The sequence below is a fragment of the Vombatus ursinus genome, unplaced genomic scaffold (assembly GCF_900497805.2).
Source record: "Vombatus ursinus unplaced genomic scaffold, bare-nosed wombat genome assembly UNPS02011649.1, whole genome shotgun sequence".
Lineage (NCBI taxonomy): Eukaryota > Metazoa > Chordata > Mammalia > Diprotodontia > Vombatidae > Vombatus > Vombatus ursinus.
In genome coordinates, this window is record NW_020951427.1 from 1,505,070 (window position 1) to 1,530,662 (window position 25,593).

At 37.9% G+C, this 25,593-nt stretch overlaps 1 protein-coding gene across 1 annotated transcript in view; it reads right to left on the reverse strand.

Moving 5' to 3' along the window:
• CNTNAP2 (contactin associated protein like 2) overlaps window positions 1-25,593 on the reverse strand; it is a 2,649,987-nt gene that overhangs the window by 572,605 nt on the left and 2,051,789 nt on the right. The gene's annotated exons all lie outside the window — the stretch shown is intronic.

The following is a 25,593-nucleotide window of genomic DNA, read 5'->3' on the forward strand; positions in this document are numbered from 1 at the left end:
AAGGTTACATGGCCAATAAATGGCAGGGCCAGGACTTCAATACCATAGCCATTCAGGCACTTTGCTAGGTCCCATAGCAGTCTCTTCTGGGCAGGAAAGTCAAATGATGTCATGAAAAAGACACTCAGTTGGGAGTCAAGAAGCTAGGTTTTAGTCTGCCATTTCTGTGACCTTGAGAAAACTACTTACCCTCTCAGAGTTTCAGTGCTTTTAAAAATGGGGACATTTTGGACCATTTAGACTCATTTCCCCTATTAGCTGTAATACCTTCTGACTAAAGGTAGCTAGAGCAGGTATTAGAATCTCTATATTATAAATGAACAAAGAACTAGATATCAAGAAAAAAAAAGGTGATATATCCTACAATTAATGGACTTAAACCAAGTAGAATATGTCTTACCTTTGGGAATTATTAGTTTTTCAAATTATGGTAATTAAGAAACAAGATAAAACTATAAAAATGATATACATGACAACTAGAAAATTCTCAGTAACGTGCTAGAAATGACATAATGGATTAATGTTTAAAAATATTCTTAGTGATAACACTATACCCTATGCTCATATATTATAGTATTGCTGGATATATAAATATGTGTTATGTTATATGAATAAAAGATTAATGGGATATGCTAGATGTGTAATATGTATTGTATTTTGTATAATACAACATATTGTGATTTGTACAATACATGTACTATATATATGTATATAATAAACATCTAGTATTGCCTAAAATATATATACTGTTACATATGTAATCAGTTTGTAGTATTTGTAACATATACATATCATATCTAGTAGTTAAAAGAATCACAGAATCAGATTGGAAGGGGTGTCAAAAGCCAGATAAGTCAACTTGTCCCTAATTAAGAATCTTCTCCAAGAGATTTGCTTAGCAACACATAAATAGTAGAAGGACAGGATTAGAATTCATACCTGTGGCTGTCATCTCAATACATTTTTTTTAATGGGAGCAAATAGAAATATTTGCCAAAATTACAAGTTTAAGGAAAGGTAATGAAGGATACAGTCAGGGAGGGTGGGAGAGAAGAAAAAAAAAAGGAGGCAGGGAGAGAGGGAAAGGGAAAGGGTAAAGAGCGAGAGAGAGCGAGAGCGAGCGAGAGAGAGAGAGAGCAAGAGCGAGAGCGAGAGCAAGCGAGAGAGAGTGAGAGTGAGTGAGAGAGAGAGTGAGCGAGAGAGAGCGAGAGCGAGAGCAAACGAGAGAGAGCGAGAGTGAGTAAGAGAGAGAGAGCGAGAGTGAGAGCAAGCAAGAGAGCGAGAGTGAGTGAAAGAGAGAGCAAGAGCGAGAGCGAATGAGTGAGAGAGAGAGTGAGTGAGAGAGAGAGCAAGAGCGAGAGTGAACAAGAGAGAGAGAGAGAGAGAGAGAGAGAGAGATTCAATGTAGACATGTAGATTTAGGTTAGAATTAAGACTATCAGGGGTAGGGCCAAGATAGGGTAGTAGAGGAAGCTCTATAGCCAAGTTCTCCCAAATTTCCCCTTCAAAAAAACTTGAAAAATAATGTCTCAAATCAAATTCTGAAGTGGCATAGCCAACAAAAGTTTGGAGTGAGATGTTTTCCCAGCCTAAGACAACTTAGGAGGTTGGAAGGGGAGGTCTGTGATGTTGGGATCGGGGTTAGCCTGAAGCCCATGTGGTGGGAACATTAGCTTTGAGCCTTGGAGGCACCTGTGATAGCAGCAACAATATCTTTGGGAGTTTTCATCCCAGAGACAGTAAAGGGATTGAACAACTGGTCAGAGATTAGCGGTGATCCCTGTGCTAGTATTGGGTTCAAGATAGGGAACTGTTTGGCCACTTCATTGGCTATATGCAGATGTGGGACAGTTCCAGGACAGAAAGAAGCACTTCTAAGCATAAGAGATCAGGGGCCATGGTTGCAGTTCCAAGGTGGATTGGAGCATTAGAGTTTGAAGCTCCAAGGTATCAGAGCCCTTCTTGGTTAAGGGCCCATACTCTCCCATACCAGGAGAGGAGTTATCACACCTCTCCTTGAATCACATCATCTTGGAAGCACAAACTATTTCAGACTCCCCAGTACAGCTGTGAAACCAGCAGGGCAAAAAAGCCTAAAGCTCAGAACAGTCTCCATACCCCTCCTGCTCCCCCAACCCATGTGAGCAGATCCTAACTTTAAAATAAAGTTCAAAGTCAGGAAATAGGCTGGAAAAAGGGGGGAAAAAAACCTGACCATAAAAAGCTGTTATCGTGACAGGGAAGATTAGGAAACAAACTCAGAAGATAAAGATGTGAAAAACAGCTACAAGCAAAGCCAAAAGAAAAATGCAGATTGGTTACAAGCCCAAAAAGAATTCTTGAAAGAACTAGCAAGCATGAAAAATATTTTTAAAAATCAAATAAGAGTGATAGAGGAAAAATTCAGAAAAGAAATGAGAGTGATGTAAAAAAATACAAAAAGAGAATTAACAGCTTGGTAATAAAGGCATAAAAATACTGAAGAAAATAACATTAAAAGAAAAAAAGAACTCAACAAATGGCAAAAGAGGCACAAAATGTCACTGATGAAAATAACTCCTTAAAAAGCAGAACTGGCCAAATTGGGGGGAAAAGAGGTACAAAAGCTCAACAAAGGTAATAATTCCTTAAAAATTAGAATTGGGCAAGTGGTAACCAGTGATTCCATGAGACAAGAAACAATAAATCAAAATCAAAAGAATGAAAAAAAATAGAAGAAAATATGAATATCTTATGAGAAAAAAAAAAACCTGACCTGGAAAATAGATTGAGGAGAGATAATTTAAGAATTATTGGACTACCTGAAAGCCATGATTTAAAAAAGAGCCTAGATACCATTTTTCAAGATATTACACAGAAAGATTGTCCTAATACCTTAGATCCAGAAGGTAAAGTAGAAAGTGAAAGAATCTATCAATTGCCTCCTGATAGAGATCCCAAAATGAAAACTCCCAGGAATATTATACCTAAATTCCAGAGCTCCCATGTTAAGGAGAAAATGCTGCAAGCAGCCAGAAAGAAATCATGCAAATATTGTGAAGTCACAGTCAAGATTACATAAGACTTAGTAGTTATCATATTAAAGGAGAGGAGGGCTTGGAATATGATATTCTGGAAGACTGAAGACCTAGGATTACATCCAAGAATAACATACCCAGCAAAACTGAATATAATCCTTGAGAGGAAAAATGTATATTTAGTGAAATAGAGGACTTTCAAGTATTCCTGATGAAAAGACCAGAGTCAAATAGAAAATTTGATATTCAAATGTAAGACTCAAGAAAAACATACAAAGTTAAACATTAAAAAGCAAGCATAAGGTATTCAACAAGGTTAAACTGTTTACATTCTTATATGGGAAGATGATCCATATAATTCCTGAGGACTTTATCTTTATTAGGGCAGTTAGAAAAAGTATATGTAGACAGAGGGCACGGATGTGAGTCAATTATGTTGGAATTATCTCACGAAAAAAAGAATGGAGGGGTGAGAAAGAGAGATGCACTGGGAGAACTGGGAAAGGAGAAGAAGGATGAAGGAAATTAACTCATAAAAAGAGATGCACAAATAAGAACTTCCGCAGTAGAGGGGAAAATGGAGGGGTAGGTATATAGTACTCATTTCTTTTAAAAAATGCTAGAATCTACAAGAATAAATGGAGTCTTTCTTTAAATGATAAGTAGTATCTATCTAAAACCAAAAGCAAGCATTATCTATAATTGAGACCTATGATGAAAAGTACTACTACCAGAAAGAGAACTGATGAACCTGAGTGCAGATCACATATACTTTTCTTTCACTTTATTTCTCTTGCTTTTTCTTTTCCTCCTTTTTTTTTTGCAAGATGGAATAGTATGGAAATGTTTTGCATGTCTTCATATGCCTCATTGATATAATATTGCTTACCTTCAGGGACTGGAGGGAAGGAGAGAATTTTGAATTCCAAATTTATATATATATATATATATATATATATAAAACATTTTTAAATAACTGAGATTGTCAATCCATTAGTTACCTTTTATCCTTCTCCACTTCATGGTGTGCTGTAAAGGAGTGGCCCATGAAGTGGAGAAGGATAAAATGCAATATGCAATGTAATAAAAATCAGCTTATCTTTATCTGAAGACAAAACTTATTATAATAATTTTGACAGTAAATAAAGAAGATTTAATGAGATCAGGAAACTCCTGAAGATAAGAGATGCTAGCTTACAAGGTAGCAATGAGGTAAGAGAAGGAAGGGAACTGAATGGGGCAAAGTCACCAGTTCCCCATAGCTGTTACTGTCAGGGAAACAGTAAAATTCTGTCTAGGCAGATTACTCCTCAAATGAGCCAGTTACCCTGATAAGGTTCTGAATGCACATGACCCTGTTCATTTCAGATTAATAACATTTTTAACCTACAATCAGTTGGCCACTGCCACTGGCAGAATCTGCTCCCCTCAGGTCCCTTCATATACTTTTGAGCTCCCAAGTTCCTGGGCTCCTCCACCTCCCTTCCCTTTCTGCAGTTTCTATCTCTCATCATGCTTCAGTGTGTCCTTCCAGTTTCGAAACAACTATATTTCACATCAGCCCCCTTGATGATAAAGGGCTTACACACAAGTAAATACTACAAGTTTGGGAACGGGGAGTACAAAAAGATCCTTTCCATCTTCTATTCTTTAGAAGAAACTAAAGACAATTCTGGGCAATTATTTCACTCTCTTCTACAAACCATTCTCACCTCTTATTTCATCTCAAATCCACTCTGATACAAAGCATTTGGTTATCGGGTCAGTATTGGATTCATTTGCAACAAGCAAATGTTTTGGAATTACCTGGAGAATAAATGCATTCTCTGTGACAAAAAGAGAGTTTTCACATAACCAATAATTAAAATCAATTCAAGAAGTATATATTAAGTACTTACTAGGTACCAATGAACTAGACAATGGTGATGCAAAGGCCAAAGCAAAATTGTTCCTGCTCTCAAGGACATTACTTTTTACTGGAATGAAAAAATGACCTAGGCATAACACAAAATTATTCCAACTCAGGAGATCAAGTGAATATCATTAATAATTAGTATAATTTTAAATAGGAGCTAATTAACATCATATCTATTTTGACAAGTGTTCCCCCTACTGTATGTGTAAAAATCCTATTTCGTGAATAAAAACATCATAATGAGTATTTAAAGGTTATTGATTTCCATCTTGTAATATATGTTCATTTTATTCAAATTTCTTAAAATGAAACCTCATTCTGGTGATATTTTTTCCTATAAAAGAATTTGCATCACGAAATTAATGTGCGTGATTGAGAGGAGCAAAGTTAGAGGGAGAATGAAAAAGGCAAATGGAGATAAAGATGGAGCTTCACCAGGGGAATATACTATTATGAGATGCTTCAGGACAGGTCTTCCAACTCAAGGAACATTTTTAATAAGTGGCACAATGAAAGTTGGTCCTTAGAACAATCAAATCTCTCCTTTGAAAAATTGAAATTGTCCTCTCAAAATATTTCCCTAATGTGAAATTTTGGCTGCAGTGAAAGAATCCACGCTTGGGTCTTTCTTTTCTTCCTTTTTTTTTGTCTCTTACTCTTCTCAGCACATCATTAAATAGCTATCAAACTACCTGCTTTACAGAGTTTATTTTGTATCACAGTGTGGTTCTTTCACTCCTTAGTGATCTCATGAGACAACAAATTACTATGTAAGATAACTAATGACTAAAACTTGGCAGATACAATATTTCTGTTGTTTTCCCTACTTCCATTGAGATGCTGTCAGTCCCTAGCAGCATTATAAACAGATGGTTAATTGTTACCAAGCTGCATACTGCTAATTCAGAAACTTGCCTACTTCTTAGCAGCATATGGTTAAAAAAAAATCTCAGGAAATATGTAAGGATAAACAAACTGAAGTCTGATCCTTAAGAAGTTGGAGGCTACTCTGAATTGCCTTATGCTCTCATAAGAATTTCAATGGCAAATTGAATTTCTTAAAGAGTGAGTACAGTTTTTATAATACCCATAAAATACTCAAGGAAATTTCAATAACCACCAGTCAGCCACTTAGTAGTAAAAGTCTTTTGCTCCAAGGAACAGAAAGATCCTCACCAGGAGACTTTTTGTTTCCACTTTTAGAAGTCTTTTAGTTTTGATTAGTGTCTGATCCTAGACCTTGAAGTCAAATGGCTATCAAATCCAACATTCCTGAAGAAAGAATTGGGGCTAGGCCATTAAGCTTGACTTTTATTTTTTTAAAGTACTTATCAGTCTAAATATGTGAAAGGATTCTGCCAGAGCAGCTTCTCAATCAGGGCACTGCTGCCAGTGCTCCCATTGAGGCTCCCACTAATTAAATGTTAACAATAAGTAATGAATAACAGGCTAGCCCAGCAGATGAAAATCACTCTTGGTAGTATATTTATAATTTACATTAGCAATTTATAATTCATACTAATAACCTCTAATTTCTCGGCACTTTGCATGATTTTGCTATGTCCATTCCCTCGTCTTAAATGTCCTTGAACTTCCAGGAGCTGAAATATAAAGGGTCTTTACTCCAGAAAATCCCAAACTGAAGCCAGATTTTATCTGACCTTGTAACAGACTGGCATCCAGGGAATAGCCAGGCTTGCTCAATAGTATAGTTAACTTTCCTGACATCGACTTCTTCTGTTTTCCTAAGTGCGGTTCTAAGGCCTAGTACAGTGCCTTGCAAATAGCTGGTGCTTAGTGAATATTTATTGAATTTAACTATTTGTGAAAAAAACAAAACACTCTTCTGACCTAAGTCTTAATTAGGGTGGGGCAATCAGAGCTTTGGCAGCTTGGTAGCTGGGTGGATAGAGCACTTGACTTGGAATCTGGAAGACTCCTCTTCCTGAGTTCATATCTGGCCTCAGACAATTACTAGCTGTGTGACCCCGGGCAAGTCACTTAACCCTGTTTGCCTCAGTTTCCTCGTCTGGAGGATGAAATGGCAAACCACTCCAATATCTTTCTTGAGAAAACCCCAAATGGGGTCACAAGAGTCAGACATGACTGATATGATTCAACAACAACAGCTGCAAAGAGCTTTGCCCTAGAATGCCAGGTTCAGAGGGTATTAGTAGCACTTGCTCTTCAGTGGGGTATTGAGGGAAGCAAGTGCTAATGGACAGGTGGTACAGTGGATAGAGTATAAGACTTAGAGTCAAGAAAACCCAAGTTCAAATCCAAGATAGTAAACTAGCTATGTCACTATGGGTTAAGTCATTTAACCTCTATTTGCCTCATTTTCCTTACCTGTAAAATGGAGATATTAATAGAACCTACCTTCACGGATTATTTTGAGGATCAAGGGAGATGAAACAATATATGTAAAGTGCTTTGTACACCTTAAAGAATTATATAATTGCCAGCTATTGCTATCAGAATTGTTAACAACACTTAGCACCTAGTTAGGAAGCCACTGGATGCTGGAGTGAGCTCCTATACTCTTTTCACTATATCTTCACGGAATCTCCAGTGTCAGGCTTCACAATGCTGTTTTTGATGCTCAACCAGTCAATTGAGGGGGCATTTCATATGGCTCACCCTGGTACACTTTGCAGTATTACTTTTGTTTGCAAAAATTGCTGTATGGGGTTCTGTTTCTAACTGGTAACATAATCTTTTTATTTTAGCAACATGCAACCTGTGATTTTAAATAATCATGTGTTCAAATCCTTGCAGCTAAATTTAAAGAAAACTTCAAATCACATGCCCATCATTAGAATCTATCTGCTAAATGTACTCAATACTAGTAGCATATTAAAATATGTAAGCCTCAATTCGTTTGATCATTCATCCTCAGCCATCTTTGACAATGGGACAGATGATGACGCCCTCATTTCCTCATATCCACCTCTTGCTCTGAGCTCAGGAACTAAATCATTATGACCAATGCTTCAGGAAATGTGAATTAACTCAATATCCCTGTGACTCTTCAGACCCAAACTCCCTAGCTATCATTCCCCCATATTCACTGCCTTGGCCTATTAGAATGTAAGCACCCTGAAGGTAGGAACTTTCTCTCACTTTTGTATTTGTATCCTTGGTGCTTAGTATATAATAAGTACATTTATTCTTTCATAAATCTAGGGCTGAAAAGGACTGCTGAGGCCTTCTAGTCTAGGGCCAAGAACAGTTAAGTGACTTGCCCAAGACAACACAGGTGATATATTGATATTTGAACCCAGGTTCTTTGACTGAAGACTAGTTGTCTTTTGACTACCACACTTCTTTCCACAGTGACTGAAAAATGGGAGAATTAAGAAAGAAATCCTCGTTAAAGGATCACATCTCAATTGCAGAGTATAGTCAGCACTGAACAAGTACCTTGAACAAAGATAATACAAATAAGAATTTCCATGAAGGACATCATGCAAATCATGTCTTACATTTTACTTATTATAGTCTCTGCTCTCTCCCTTCCTATCATCCTCTGATTCTGTATCAGAATGTAAACATTCAATTAATAATATCCATGCCTCCAGGTTTAGCTGGGTCAAAGTTCCTACTGGAGCAAAAATCAGGCTAGACTGTCTCACAAGTCACTAAGTGTGTCATTGCTCTTGATTTAGCAAATGGATTTTGAGATATTCTTGGTGTAGATTTTCAAATCTTGTTCTTAGATACATTCTGGAAGTTTCACCACTTCCTTTATGAAGTCAGAGCTATGTCACCAACCCTAAATGTTTAATAGTTTACATTTTATTTTAAATATGACCTGTGGGTTTTTTCATTGTGGGGAGTTCCTGATGATGAATCTTCTTTGTCAATGCGACTCACTACCTTTCCTTCCATTTACAGCCTAAGAAAGCTACTCAGGTCACTGAGACTTGCCCAGGGTTACACAACCAGTATTTGGAAGAGGCAGAACTTAAAACCAAGTTTTTCAGACTCAAGGTAATCTGTCTATGCCCTATACCCTACTACTTTCTCTCACATAGCCGTTACTTAATAAAATAGTCCTGAAATGAATGAGTGAACAAATAAATGAATGAATAATAAATAACAACACTCTCCCTAATTGTAAAGTTGAAATAAAGAAGACAAGGGCCCTGGCTGGGGGAGAGAGAAGGAAATCATTTAAACTTTCTTTCCATTTTTGTTTTACTCTTTGAAAGGTTCATTTCTTGGGTACATTCTTGTCTCACTAACAGAGGTCACAGCCTTTTTATGCTTTAGTGAAGAGTCTTAATAAGGTGCTATGACCAAAGACTATCTGCCATATGTTGGCTAAGCTTCTGGTGATGAGCCTACCTCTACTTAGGGAGGGTAATTTCCAGATTGCTACACAATTCATTACTAACCTATACTTGGTTGGTAAGGCCTTCGAGAGCTTAATTTCCATTGACATAGTCTTCCAGAACCCAGGGTTAGGTCCTTACCACGAAGGGTGATGGAACAGATTTTAGTGGAGATGTTTTATGAAAAAAAAAAAAGCTAACTATACTCATATAGACACATATGCATACATGAGTATAGTTAGTTTTTTTTTTCTTTTTAACTAAACATCTCCAGTAAAATCTGTTTCAGTATCTCATTGTGGTGAGGAGATGATCCAGGATTCTTGAAGGCCATGTCAACAGAAATTAAACTCTTGAATGAAAAAAAATACACACACACACACACACACACACACACACACACACACACACACAACCAATAATATCCATGCCTATAAGTTTAACTGGGTCAGAGTTTCTACAGGAACAAATATCAGGCTGTATTCACAAAAGTCAACCAAGTATGGCCCTGGCCTTTGATTTAGCAGAATGATTTTGAGATATTCTTGGCATAGATTTTCTTCATTTTAAACAGGAACTGTGGTTTTATTTATTTAGTTATATATTTCAGATAGGTATATACACACATGTGTATACACATGCCTAAACATGTGCATGATCTGTATATACATATATATCACATGTCTATATATTGTATATGTATGTATGCACATATGTGTATATACATGCATTTTAGTGTTTCACAGATCTATCTACAATATAATAAAGCCATTCATTACTCTTTATTGGCTCCACGAAGATTTTTGAGTATCTACTATGTGGAAGGCATTATAACATGCAAAAAGAAATTAAAAAATCCATGAAAGAAATAACCCCTGTTCTCAGGGAATTTACAATCTTTATATTAAAAATGATTCAGTATACCATTATATATGCTATAATAGTTTTCAAGAGGAAGTTAAAAAAATCTTTATCTACTTCCTCCCCACCTCCCTGACCCAGTGTCTTATACTAGATTTGATGGTGTGGAGGAAGAGGCTGAACATATGATTTATTTAATATATTACAAATGATGAGATCAATGTCAATAAAAAAAGCAAAATTGATTTTTTCAAACTATCATGTCAACAGCTCTACAGGCTACCGAGAATATTCTTACTCTCATTCAAGGACTTTTGGTTCTCCATTTGTACTCAATGTGATTTTTCACTTACCATCTTTAAAATGCCATTTGCCAGCTAGGATGGCAGATCTACTCCAAATTGTTTTTTTAGGTCCAAACTTAAATACCTTTTTTCTTTCTAATAGAGACAATTACTTGAAGTATTGTCCTAGAATCAATAAATGTCCATGGCTACCCATGGTTTCCATTATAGTGCAGTCAATCCTCATGCTCCTCAATCAGTTTTAAATATAATGATGGCCAATAACATCTTATTGGGATAGATGAATCATGTCTCAAATTCTAGAAATTGGATTTTTTAAAATGATGCCTTTCTACTATTTTGAGCCTACAGGATCAGAGTTCATTGTGTATGTCAAACATACACGCACTAATTTTAGAGAGTGGGAATAGATCTTTTTTAAAAGAATGCTCAGGAGTGGGAGGTGGTCTAGGTTGGGATGAGGCTGTGGCCAAGCTGAGTTTGTGTGCCCTCCTTGTAGATCTGCCAAGGCCAAGGGAGTGTCTGGATCCTTCTCTCTTCTTCCACTAGTACATAGGCTCATTACTCATGTGGGAACATGGACCAGCTGGCCATGCAGCTCTGGTGGTTCTTGCTCCTGGCCAGCAGGATTCCCTGGCTGTCCACATAAGACTCTAGAGTCTTGTACTAGGCACTATGGGGATTTCAGAAGAAATTGCTCCTGTCATTTGACCTGTCCATCCCTGAACACCTACTGTTGCAACTACTGGCAGTTCTTTCTAGAGATCTTGCCCTATTTGGGTTCTCTGATGAAAGCCAAAGACTTTGTGGTGCAGGGTGACCTTTGTGGTCTTCAGATTTCAAGAGACCATCTAAACTCAAGGGTATGTGGATGATGAGGGCAGGATTCACTATTTATCCTTGTTTCTGTACAAAAGCTGACAGATTCTGTTCAATGTATCCCTGAATGGTGGCAATACATTCCCCAGTCTGAGACCTGGCCAGCAATCTATCCCAGCAAAGTGTCATAGGCTAACAAGAGTGAAGTGATCAATGAGACCATGTGGGACCCCAGGGATCCCTGTCCTGGAGGAGCTCCCTGAGCCCAGTCAACACTGAACCTTGAGGCTACCAAAAGATAAGCCAACCTTACTCTGATGAATAGATGGCTGAGTGGAGGTACCTCTATACCCTAGCCAGGAACTTCCCCAACACTGACAACTTCATCCTCACCCCAATGCCAGCCAAACCCCAGTATCAGACTTGAGAGGTGGGTACCTTGTGCATCTCTAGAATCAACCACACTGATGGATAGACGAATCTGCCAATGGTGTGGAGCAATGAGCAAGCCTTGGTCTGGCATCTAGGGAGGACTTCCATTGGGATTCTGCTGCCTGAATCACTGCCAAATGCATGAATTGAGTCTCATAAGAGAAAAAGCTGCTCACCTTCTAGGCAGAGATTGAGGACTTTGCCTGCATCCCAGTCTAGGTTCCAGTAGACATTGGGAAGTTCTTTGCCAATTATGGATGTGATATTGAGAAGAGCATGTGCATATACTGTATCCCCTGGAGACTGCACAATATATGCAGGGTATACAAGCAATCCCTGGTATGCCCCAGGTCAGCAGTACTGCTATGCCACATTGGAAGACCCAGGTATTGAGGGGTAACATATTGAGTGGTAACACCCCAGACTGTGGTCACAACTGGGGCTCACCCTACTAAGAGTAAACACCTCTGGTACCTGGTCATTTACATTAGATTTATAATGTGATTACCTTCTATTACTGTTGCCTCTGGTCCAAAACTTGCCATTCTATTTATTTTACTGGCCTTCAAGCAACTGCCACACCTTCTGTCCTCATCTGGACCTTTCCTTACCTTTGACACATCTGCTTTATATTCAATGGCCCATGGACAGTATATGCTGGTGCAGCTTAACCTCACAAAGTTATTGGTACAGGGCAGAACCCAGCCAGCCTTGATGCTCTGTGGTGCCCAGACCTCAGTTACAGGCATCTTGGCAGTGGTGGTGAAGGAGAACACCTCAGATGTGCTGGAGGCCTGACTTAGGGGCCTTACTGGGAGGATTCTCTGAGTTGCTGCTGAATCAGGAGATCCTGAACTTCACTGAGCAGAGCTGGATAGAATTGAAAGGCATGTTCCTGTCAATGTCTGTGAACTAGAATGTGTTAGAGATGCTGGCTTCTGGGGCTGGCATGTAAATCCAGGTTTATGAAGCTTTCTTGAGTCTGAATGTCCTATGATTCTTAATTTCTGGTGGACAGCTACCTCTGAGAGCCCAAGCATCACTCTGCATTCCTGCCTGTGTTCACAACTAGGGTCCTGACACTCTAGGTATCCACCCTCTGTGGGAGTGACCCCTCCTGCCAGTTTGATGCTCTCATCATTGGGAAGCCGGACATTGACAATGTCACAAGGGTGGCTGATTAGCAGCACCACTAGCTGTGACAGAGCCTGCAGCCAGTGGTCTCCTGAGGCTGGCTCTCTGCCCCAAAGAATGGGAAGACAAATGGAATCAGTTACATGTTTGGGCTGTACCTTACAGTTCAGCTGTGCACCAGGTTATTGACTGAGAGGTTCTACAGAGTAAATCTGCCAGCCTAATGATGTATGATCAGGAGCTCCACCCCCATGCAATCCAGACTCAAATCATGCTACTGGGAATCATCTTTGGAGTATGGATTGTAATGGCTCTGACTGCCCTGGGCTACCTGCTGCTGAAGAGGAAAGGGAGGATGTAGGGTATCTTGCATACAAAAGCAAAATGGCATCCATCTCCCACCTGAGTGTCTACACCCATCAGGGTGCTTATCCCCCACCTGAGGGTCCATCCCCTACCTCTACCCCTTACATGGACACCCATCCATCCCCAACTTGATGTAAATCACCCACCTGGCTATCCATTCCCCATGTGGAGTTTTTCTCTTTGTAGTGTTTATCTCCAAAATGGCAACCCCGCTTCTGACATGGACATTTATCAGCAACCTTCTATCTCTTCCCAGTCTGGCATCTATCCATACTCAGCCTGGGCATCCATCCCTAATCGTGCATCTACTCCTAACATGGCAGTCATCCCTATTAGGCTGTCTGTCCTTAGTGTGGCATTCATCCCCAATGTGGTGTTCATCTCCAACTTGGCATTCACCTTGTGTCTTTTCCCAACATGGCATCCACCCCTAGAGTGAACATCCATCACTAGCCTGGTGTCCATCCTCAGGATGATATTCACCCATCCCAAAATGGTTTCTATCCCCAAGATTTCCCTGCATGAAGAAGATGGACTCAGAAATATAGTCTTCTTCAGGGATGAGAAAAGAACCCTACCTCCCCCTAGATGAGGCAGGGGTACCTGCACAAGGAGTGCTAAGCGCACTCCATCTATTTCTTCCAAGGAGTCAATGCTTGCCTGGGGGTGCATGTAATTGGTAACTAGATGGATCGAGATAGGGTAGACAATGGGTGAGGCCCAGATGAGGAGGAAAACAGGAAGCTGGGACAATACTTTAAATTATGAAGGACATCCCATCCTCCTCCTTTGCCAGCCTCTGCTATTCAAGCTATTCCTCCTGGATAACCTGGAGGATTCTTCTTGTGTCAGAGCTCTGTGGTCTCAGTTGAGAGCCATGATTCTGTTCTTTGATTTTTTAAAAATAAAGATATTCCACAACCAAAAAAAATGCTCAACAGGAATATGACTAGTATTTATAGAATATAAAACACAAATCATGAAGTAGTAAGCCTGGGAGTGGCACTATTCACCTCTCCCCTCCCTCCCTCCTTCTATGTATATTCATAGAAACTCTATGATGGTACTATAAAACAGAGGCTAGGAAGCTGGCTTCCAGGAGAGTCATGATGACATGTGATAGAAATGTTTTGGAGAGACTTGAATGTGAGTGGCTCTTGGCTGCTAATCATGTGGTTAGGAGAAAGAAGCCTTTTTGAATAGCTACAGAGCCCAAACTGAGCCTTCATTCAGAGGGCACTAGGGAGCAGAGCTCTGGCATTGCATTCATTCTTGGTTATTCACTTTGAGTCCTTCACAAATGGCATCCAGTGATGCTGCCAAGAAACAATGATGTAAGAAGAGAGCTCTTGAGCTCTCCCCACTGAGGACAGCATGAAAGGGGCTGGGCTCCTTGGCTTCCACATTTGTTATTTTCCCTTTTAGGAGAGGATTTGAAGCTACTACTTGTCGGTTTTGAAAGTTAAGGAAAAAAAGCCTCCAAGAGCTCAGGAGCCCACTGAGTTCTGTGTCCCAGAAGATTGACCTTCCCTCAATTAATCTAAATTAGTTAAGTAAAATTAATATAAGAGAGATATCATGTAGATCTTAGATAAGTTACATGACATAGTAGATAGAGAATACTTCTGGTTTCAAATCCTATCTCTAACACATACTAGTCCTGGGCAAGTTGTGACCTCTCAGTGTCCCAAGTAACTAACTCTCCAAGGCCATAAACTGTAAAGTAGTTTCTAATCTGCACTGGGAGAGGGAGTTTCCTCACTGATTGTTCCGTATGTCAACAAAATCACAAGTTTTGAACAACTGCATCATCAAATGATAAAGCTCCAAGGGAGCTTTGAGATCACCTGGTTTAAACTCTTCAATTGGCAGATTAAAAAAAAAAAATTGGCTCAGTAAGGTAAAGTGGTTAGGAGGAGAAATGTTTGTATATCCCAAGGTCTCTAACATCTAGCTTAGTGGAATCTTTACATTATACCTAGCAAGAGTCAAAATAACCATTTTTAAAGGGTAATGCTGGTATTTGTGTACTATAGAAAAGATGTAACCTTAACAGATAATGGCAGAAAGAAGAAGGGTGGGGTACTACAACTTATTACTATCTATGACTCATAGAGACCCTTTAATAATGAGTCCAGTGGAATTCAAATGCAGCACATGAATATCAAAGTATATATCTACAATTCAATATTTTTCTTGTTTAAAATAGAACTGTCCAGGTGAAGACTGTATTATATATTATGTAGCGGCTCATACAATGAAAATAAATGTACCTCTGTTCCTTGGGATTCAGGGAGTTTATGGAGCCAAACTGTGTGTCAGATTCACTTTGAGTCACTATGATTGCTTCTATAGAACAAAATCAAGAGGATTTAGCGGAACGACTTATGAATAACTGAGTACTTGAATGCTATTTTGTCTTAATTATCTGTACATCTCAAAAATATTTTTGCCTGGAATTGTCAATAAAATTGTATCACTTTTCACATGCTAAAACACAATGGTGATATACATTACCTAAATACTATTCATTCTGGATAGTGGATACAGAATGTGAGCTATTATGAGGTAATTGGTGTTGATATTGGGGGGAGTATACTTCCTCAACTTCTGGAAGGATGTTTCCTTTATCTGGCACCAGCGATTCACAGGGCTCATTTCCTCAGGATACTGTGGGTCTCCAAAAAAGGTGCCATTTTGACTAGAAATACCTAAATTAACTACAAAAGACATATGAAGGAAGATGCTATCTGCATCCAGAGAAAAAACTGATAAATAAAAATATATGTAATGATTTTACATACATACATACATACATACATATATATGTATATGCACACATACACACACACATTTGTGTTTAATGATAGCCCTCTCTATGGCATGGGGAAGGAGGAGAGAAAAAAAGGAACAAAAAGAAATTTAGGGGCAGCTAGGTGGTGTAGTAGATAGAGCACTGGCCCTGGAGTCAGGAAGACCTGAGTTCAAATCCAGCCTCAGGCACTTGACACTTATTAGCTTGTGACCCTGGGCAAGTCACCTAACCTCGATTGCCTCACCAAAAAAAAAAAAAGAAATTTACATGATAACTTTATTGTATATTTAAAAGGAATAGCAAGTTGTATGTAATTATACTATGTTATGAAAGGACTGGTTTTATTCCATAAATTAAAAATTAAAAAAATAAAAATTTAAAACATTTAATATGAATTATTAACATTTTCTCCATTACTTTTTAAAGAATAGACAATCCATAAAACAATAAATCTAGCCCTAATTTGTAGTATTCACCAATTTCCAAAGTGTACATACTCATATGGAAAATTTAACATAGGCTTTTGTGCATTAATGCAAGACAGATCCAGCATACCATTTAGCTTAAATAAAAAAGAGATGCCAAATGCATAATGACACTTCTATTACCTTGAAGGGAGGTACTTTAAATGTGCTGAACCCAGAAGTAACTATTACAAGGGAAAAGAAAATAATATATAGGCCAATGAAAAAGTAGAATAGCTGCTAAATAGTTATAGCAATAACAGCCTAGATCAGGGATTCTTAACCTGAGGTCTAAGATCTTAAATTTTTTTTTCTGATAATTGCATTTCAGAATATTGAGTGGTAACACCCCAGACTGTGGTCACAACTGGGGCTCACCCTACTAAGAGTAAACACCTCTGGTACCTGGTCATTTACATTAGATTTATAATGTGATTACCTTCTATTACTGTTGCCTCTGGTCCAAAACTTGCCATTCTATTTATTTTACTGGCCTTCAAGCAACTGCCACACCTTCTGTCCTCATCTGGACCTTTCCTTACCTTTGACACATCTGCTTTATATTCAATGGCCCATGGACAGTATATGCTGGTGCAGCCTAACCTCACAAAGTTATTGGTACAAGGCAGAACCCAGCCAGCCTTGATGCTCTGTGGTGCCCAGACCTCAGTTACAGGCATCTTGGCAGTGGTGGTGAAGGAGAACACCTCAGATGTGCTGGAGGCCTGACTTAGGGGCCTTACTGGGAGGATTCTCTGAGTTGCTGCTGAATCAGGAGATCCTGAATTGGTTTCTCTTGTAATCTTCTGAATTTTAAGTATTTAAAATCATTATCCTGAAAAGGAGTTCATAGGCTTTGCCAGACTACCAATGACATAAAAAAATTAAGAAGCTCTGATCTAGACAAACAGAAGATCAAAAACTCATAAAGGAGGCACTGTGATTTTTGATTTTGCCAAAAAGAAGGGAGAATTCTCATTTACTGACAATGTCAATAAAAGGCAAGTTGTTTAGTTTAGTACAGAATCCAACAAGTCTGAGTAAACTCAGTTATGGATACACACACATATGCATGTGTGCATGTACATGTGCATGTGTGTGTGCACATGCTATGGGATGCTATAATACAACAGAGCAATTTTATTCTCTTTGGGCTCTTTAGCATTGTATACCTTTTGAGTTGCCATGTTTGATCTCACAGTGATTTTTTCAGGTTGTTTCTGCAATAATGAACCTCAGCTGCACAGAAAGCCTGTTTACTTTTTGCTGGTTATTGATACCTGACATAACAAAGTGTGTTCCTGACACATTCAGGAAAAGGAAAAAAAAAGAATGAAGAAAAGTATAAATGGGAAGAGACTTGCAAACAATGAATGCATTGATAGCAGAAACAGTGGTGGAGATGAGAAACAATGATAGGAGAGGTGAGTGGCAGACAATGAAGGAGAAGAGGGGAATTATCCATGAAGAAGAGAAGGGAGAAGAGCTGTGAACTCTGTGGAGGAACACAAAAGATGCCTGGAGCTTAGTTGCCTCAGAAAGCACCACTAAGCCATGCAAACATACATCAGGTATAGGATGGGTCTGAAGCTTTGTAGCAGTATAGTGTAAAATAAGAAGCAAAATCTCACTAATTTCAATAGACTTGTAGTGCATCATTTTGGTAGTGCCAAGCTGAAGGCGCTTCAAGGTCTATTTCAGCATGTTGGAGAGTCATTCACTACATGACAGTGACAAGCTAAGGACAGGATGATAGAGCATTGTATCTTATACACAGGAGTACATCCACAAATGGCAGAACTGAATTAGACAAGTGGTAAAAACCATATTATGGTGTGGATTTCAAAACTCCCAGGCTTGAGAAAGGCAAAAGGCACAATTAGAAGAAAGTTGTGCTAATCTTAAAAGGAGAAATGGCAAATACATACAACTTGGAAAGAAAAAGATTAATGAATTGATAGAATAGTGATGCTTTTATGTAATATAATAAATAGTGAGATTTGGGAGGAAAAGACAGGTTTTCTGTGTAATGCTGCTGAGCATGGTTAGGCCACACACACAGTTAACTTACAGTTTCTAGATGGTGCTTTATATGTGTGACAGAATGAAAACATCAGATTGCACCCCTTTCTTTGGGCCCATGCTAATCAGAAAACTAAAAGCTTTTTTAAAAAACATTTTCACATTAGTCATGTTGTACAAGAAAAATCAGAACAAAAGGAAAAAATGACAAGAAAGAAAAAAAAAAAGAAAATAGTATGCTTTGATCTGCCTTCAGACTCCATAGTTATTTCTCTGGATGTGGATAGCATTTTCTGTCATGAGCCTTTTGGAATTGTCTTAGATCATTGCATTGCTAAGAAGAGCAAAGTTTATCAAAGGTTGTCATTGCACAGTGTTGCTGTTACTGTGTACAATGTTCTCCTGGTTCTACTCACTTCACTCAGCACCAGTTCATATAAGTCTTTCCAGGTTTTTCTGAAGTCTGCCTGCTCATCTTTTCTTATGCAACAATAGTATTCCATTACATTCATATATCACAACTCGTTCAGCCATTCCCCAATTAACTAATGGGAATCCTCTCAATTTCCAATTCTTGGCCACCACAAAAAGAACCACTATAAATATTTTTCTACATGTGGGTCCTTTTCCTATTGTATGATCTCTTTGGAATACAGACCTAGAAGTGGTATTGCTGGGTCAAAGGGTATGCACAGTTCAGTTACCCTTTGGGCATAGTTCCAAATTGCTCTCCAAAATGGTTGAATTACAATTTTCCCATGTCTTCTCTAACATTTATCATTTTCCTGTTTAGTTATGTTAGCCAATCTGATAGGTGTGAGGTGGTACCTCAGAGTTGTTTTAATTTGCATTTCTCTAATCAATAGTAATTTAGAACTTTTTTTCATATGACTATAGATAGCTTTAATTTCTTCATCTTAAAACTGCCTGTTCATATCCTTTAACCATTTATCAACTGGGGAATGACTTGTATTCCTATAAAATTGACTTAATTCTTTATATTTTAGAAATGAGGCCTTTATCAGAGACACTTACTATAAAAAATTGTTTTGCAGCTTTATGATTTCCTTTTAATTTTGGTTGCATTGGCTTTTTTTATGCAAAATGTTCTCTACCTCTTATTTTGACATAATTTCTTCCCTCCTCCATATATCTGACAGGTAAACTATTCCTTGCTCTCCTAAGCTGCTTATAATATCACCTTTTATATCTAAATCATGCACACATTTTGATTTAATTTTGGTATATGGTGTAAGATGTTGATCTATGCCTAGTTTCTGCCATACTCTTTTTCAGTTTTCCCAGCAGTTTTTGTCAAATAGTGAGTTCTTATCCCAGAAGTTGGAGTCTTTGGGTTCATCAAACAGTAGATTAATATAGTCATTGACTACGGTGTCTTGTGAACCTAACCTATTCTGTTGATCTACCGCTCTATTTCTTAGCCAGTACCAAGTAGTTTTGATGACTGCTGTTTTATAATATATTTTAGGTCTGGTATGGCTAGGCCACCTTCCCCTGCATTTCTTTTCATCAATGCCCTTGATACTCTTGTCCTTTGTTTTTCCAGATGAATTTTGTAATATTTTTTTCTAGCTCTATAAAATAATTTTTGGTAGTTTGGCATAGGACTGAATAAGTAAATTAATTTAGGTAGAATTGTGATTTTTATTATATTAGCTTGGCCTACCCATGAGCAACTGATATTTTTCCAATTATTTAAATCTGACAACTAAAAGCTTTAAATCCAACTTCCAACTGTTCTTCTAGTTTTATTTCATATTACTTCCCTTCATGAAGTCTTAATTCCAGTAAAACTAGCCTACTACATGCCATTGTATTTCCAATCTCTATGTCTTTGCATAGACTATATTTGTTATGTGTGCTCTATATCTTAGAAGCCACAACTTTCTTCAAAGCACAGATTTTTCCTGATCTCTCCTTACTTGTTAGCATTTACTTCCTCTTGAAATTACTTCATGTTACTTTTGCACATATTTTGTAACTACTTAATTGTATATGTACTGGGTTCCCCTAACAGAATGTAAATTCCTTGAGGGCAGGAACTATATTGTTTTATCATTATATTCTTAGTACCTAACACAGTACCTTGCACAGCTCAATCTTTTTTTTTAACTGAATGCATAAGAGATCTGACAGAGTCATTTTCAATGGAAAGGAGGGAGGAAATAAATATTTTTTAAGTACTTAACTTTATATAGGCACTATGCTAAATGCTTTAGATATAGTCTCATTTGATCTTCACGATAACCCTAGGAGTAGGTGCTATTATTATCTCTATTTTACAAATGAGGAAACTGAGGCAGACCAAGTTAAATGCCTGCCCAGAGTCACAGTGCTGGTAAGTATCTTAGGCTGGATTTGAACTTCAGTCTTCTTGACTTCAGATCCAGTGCTCTAACCACTGCACTGTCTACCTGCTTCTGGATGACTGGTTCCTGAGGGATAACTTTGGCATTTCCAAGCAACATGTGACTTTAACAGACTAGAAAGAGCTGGTGAAAAACTGTCATAAAGTCATGAAGCTACAGAAAAATTGTGGAGTTTTTTTTTCAAAAGCCTCATTTGTGAGTACACTTTATCCCATGAGCACTTTTTGAGTGCTAAGGAAATGGGTCTATTTTGGCAATGCTTCCCAACTCCTGCCCTGGCAGGTGCTGGTGAATCAAGTGCCTGCATCATTAAGCAGAAAGACTACAGATTTGGTGTTCTTGGGACACTAAGACTACAAGCATGTATGATAAATGAGTTTCATTTATTGAAAATTTCTCCACACTAGGGTTTTCAAAGATGTCACATGTTTTTACCTCTTGCTACAGAATGTCAGCTAATGCATGTAAGGACAAGAACATTTATTTAAGATTGATTTTTTTTTACCATTCTGCACCTCCAGTAAAAAAAATAATTTTAGAACCATAGCATAATGAATTTATTTGATTTCTTGAAATTTTTCAAGTTAAACCAGAGGAGGTAGGGTTAGTGCATAAGTTTACCATAATTCTGCTCTTAATGTTGTTTTTTCTGAACCAACCTGTGGACTAACATGGAACATGAAATGTGAATCCTATTATAGAAAAGATTTAATGAGACAAGTGACCATAGTTCAGGTAGTATATAGGGCTTACAATCTCATGAAAGCACAAAAGATGTAATTTGTAATATACCTGAAATTATTTTTATAGTGGAAAAACCAGGGGTCCCTGTCATGCCTACTAAACTTTCTCACTTCTAGCAAAGAAGGTGATATGAAAGGTTGTAGCTAACCTGAGATCTCCTCAGAAACACCCCAGTGGAGATGAAAAAGGGTGACAGGTAAAATAAAACCAGAAACAAACCACAGAGCTCCTCTATCAGTCTAGGATGGCACAAAGGTATGTGGAATCCTGTGGACGTTCTGGTCAGGTCTTGAAGACAGAGGTATCTCTAGGAAATAGTTCCTGAGGCTAGAGCAATCTTCAATTGGAGCTATACCATAGATAAAAACAAAGCTGGAGGGAAGTCAGAGCAGAAGAGATAATGCCCACATCCACTAAGCTCTCAGTTTGGGTCCTCTCATATTATCATAACAATGTTTTCAGCCATTCCCAATTGATGTGTACTTATTGTGTTTCTCCTTCTTCATTACACCAAAACTGCAGCTATGACTACTGTTATACACGAGAGTCCTTTCCCTTTGTTTGTTTGCAGAAATTATAACATGCATTTCTATATCATTAAGCTATCAAACAATTATTAAGCACCTACTATGAACAAAGGATTGTTCCAGGCACCAAGGACATGACAGTTCTTTGGAAATCCATGCCTATTAGCACATAGGATTGCCTGGGCAACAATTATTTTACCTAATCAAGACCAGTCATTTGAGTACTATTGTTCTTTTTTATATTCTCCCAAAATTCTGTGGAGTACTTTAAGGTATGCAGAACATGTTACATAATTAATTTCATTTGATCCTCATAGGAAGCCTTTAAGGCAGGGAGTCCAAGTATTATTAGTCTCCTTTATTAAAGACCAGGAAACTGAGACTCAAAGAGGTCAACTTGCCTAGGGCTAAGCAGCTAGTAAGTGGCAAAGAGTAAGAGAGAGATGAACTCTGCCTGGCATTCAGATGACCCTCAAAGCAGGTATTAAGAACAACTATTTTGGCCACCACTCAGAAACCACAGAATATATTCTTCTCTTAAAACAATATTTTCAATATTTTATTTCTAAAGGGACTAAATGTGAAATATCTCCTATAGGTAATGATAGTGAAAACTCAAATAACACAATCTGTTAGTGTATTAACATCCATAATTGTGTTTATTGAAACACATAGTTATTTATTCCATGAAAATGCAATATTGGCTTTGAGATTTTTTTCATCTGTACAGACTGTGCTAATGATATTACTATATTATGCTAATGGTCATTTCCCAGAAATGTAACATAAAATAGCTACAGAATGTTTACTGTTTTTATGTGATTTTCTCAGTAAAATGTTTAATGATATGCTAAATCTATCACTTACTGTGCTTTCAGGATATGTGTTGCACAATCACCAACCTGATAGTTAATGTGCTTTTCGGGGGGTTATTTAGGAGCTCAGAGGACCTCTGGAATTCAGGTCACCAATACTAAGGATAAGTTTCAGTGAGAGACTTTTGACTCCCATATCTCTGATGCTATTACTTTTGAAATATAAACCAATGAAATAAAAGGAAGAAATTTCTCGCAAACTGGGAATGATGATACCTACTACCAATTAGCTCTTTTTGACCTCAAAATAGTCAGTCCAATTATTATATAATACAAACACATGCACACACTATGCAATACCCTATGCATACACACATTCTTTAACACAGACATACACATGTATCAGTAGTGGGGTGGAGAGGTGGCTTGTTCAGCCATTCTTCTTTTTACCCCACCCCTTTAATGACTCATTGCCTAGGTGGGTTTCTTAGAATGAGCTATTCCATGACTGATAAGTTATAGTGAATGATCTGGAAGTCTCCCTATCTGTCTCCAGGTAGACAATACTCTGAAAAGTACTTGTATTGGCTCTCTCTGTCTCTCTCTGTCTCCCTCTGTCTCTCTGTCTCTCACTCTTCCTCCCTCCCTCCCTCCCTTTCTCTCTCCCTTTCTCCCTCTCTCTTTTTCTCTTTTTTCCTTCCTCTCTCCATTGGGAATGATGATGCTCCCTCAATGGTCTCCTCCTCATTGCATTTTCAATACATATACCTAGCCTAATGATTATGATTAACACTGCTTATTAAAGCAAAGTAAACCTGTAAAACAAACAACAAAACAAGCTAAACAAAATTTCCCCAGGCCCACAGGAAAAAAAGAAGCTTTAGGCTACAATGTGGGATCCCAAGGAGAGAAAGAAAACATCTTTGGGGTCTGTGGTCAGAGAGACTTAGAGATTTTAAGCAACACAGTAACTATCCCAATACTCCTTATGCTTGATAAGTCCACAAAGCCTCACTCCATGTTGGAGCTGTTTCTGCCCATGATTTTACTCCCCCAGTTTTTACATGTCTTCTCACTGTCTACCCCTTTATAGCTCCATGTGTTTCTGTACATTTCACTAGGACCTGGGTTCTTCTTCAAGTCTAATATTTTCTGCTTGGACTGACTTAACTAACTATTAAAGGTCATTTGGCAGCATGGCCAATTGTTCACCATATGGCCCTTTCTAATGTACTGAAAGGACATGCTTTCATTTCATAAAGGGATCACCTAGCAGTAGCAGGATTTGAGTTGTCATTTTAAAACTTCAAGATGGGCATGTTTTCTGTGATTAAGTTCTGTAATTTTAACATATGTAAATATTATTTGTGGGGATGAGAAAAGGCTAGATTTGTGATTTAATTGGTACAGGGTAATGAGATGTTAAATGACTTGCCAAATATCACACATCTGGTATATGTCACATTCAGGACTTGAACCCAGAACTACTGACTCTAAGGCCAGCTCTCTATCTACTATACTCTGTTGCCTCTCACAAGATATGGATTTATATAAGTACATGGGTATACATATTGGTGTATATGTATAGACATCAAGAAGCAGTGGAGCATAGTGAATACAATGTGAGACTCAAAGCCAGGAAAACTCAAGTTCAAGTTGTACCTCTGTCACATCTGAGCTGTGTAGCCATGAACAAATTATGTGACCTCTCAGTGTTCTACCCAACTCTCAAATATCATAAGTTGCAAAGAAGGTGCCAACCTGAACTGGGAGAAGGGGCTTACTCACCTGAAAGTTTCTTGTGTCATTGAAATTTGAGATACATTCTCCTCCCTCTCATCTTACCCCTGTCTTTTCTCTAGTTCTTCTTCCCTTTTCTCTCTTCTTCTTTCCTACCCCACCTGTTATTCCATCCATCTATCTATTGTTCTATTTATTTATCTGTCTAATCTATCTCTAATCTCCATTTCTAAATTTAATCTTTCACTATTCTTTACTAATTTGGAAACACTTAGAGAAGACACACACACATACATACATACATACAAATCTATGCATATATATATATGTATAATTCAGTTATTTTTCTTGTAATGAAATGAAAAGAATTCAAATGTCCTTGAGCATTCAAACCAGAAATGCACCTAAATATCTTAAATAGTAATTAAATGCAATGTAATACCAGGGCAGTTCATTTTCTGTATTATACACACATCAGCACCATGGACAGAGGTTTGCTTACCATTCAGTTAGTTCATTTGTTCAATAAAACCCTACATTCTTTTGATTGTGGATAGAAATCTATAGTTCACAGTTCAGAACAACTCATTGGAATTAATTATGATATATCATACATAAGTCCAATATATTTCTCACCAATGCTTTCTATAAAATATCAAAATCTTCAGTTGAAAAACAGGAAAGTTCTACCAATAATAGTAGGTGACAACTACAAAATACTTTAAGGTTTGCAAAGTACTTTATACAGATCATTTTATTCTCACCCCATTCTTGGAAGGAAGGCACTACCAATATTGCAATTTCCTTTTTACAAACGAAGAAACAAATGCTCAGGCAGCTAAAGCTAGTGAGTGTGAGATGTCGGATAGAAACTCAGATCTCTCTTGACT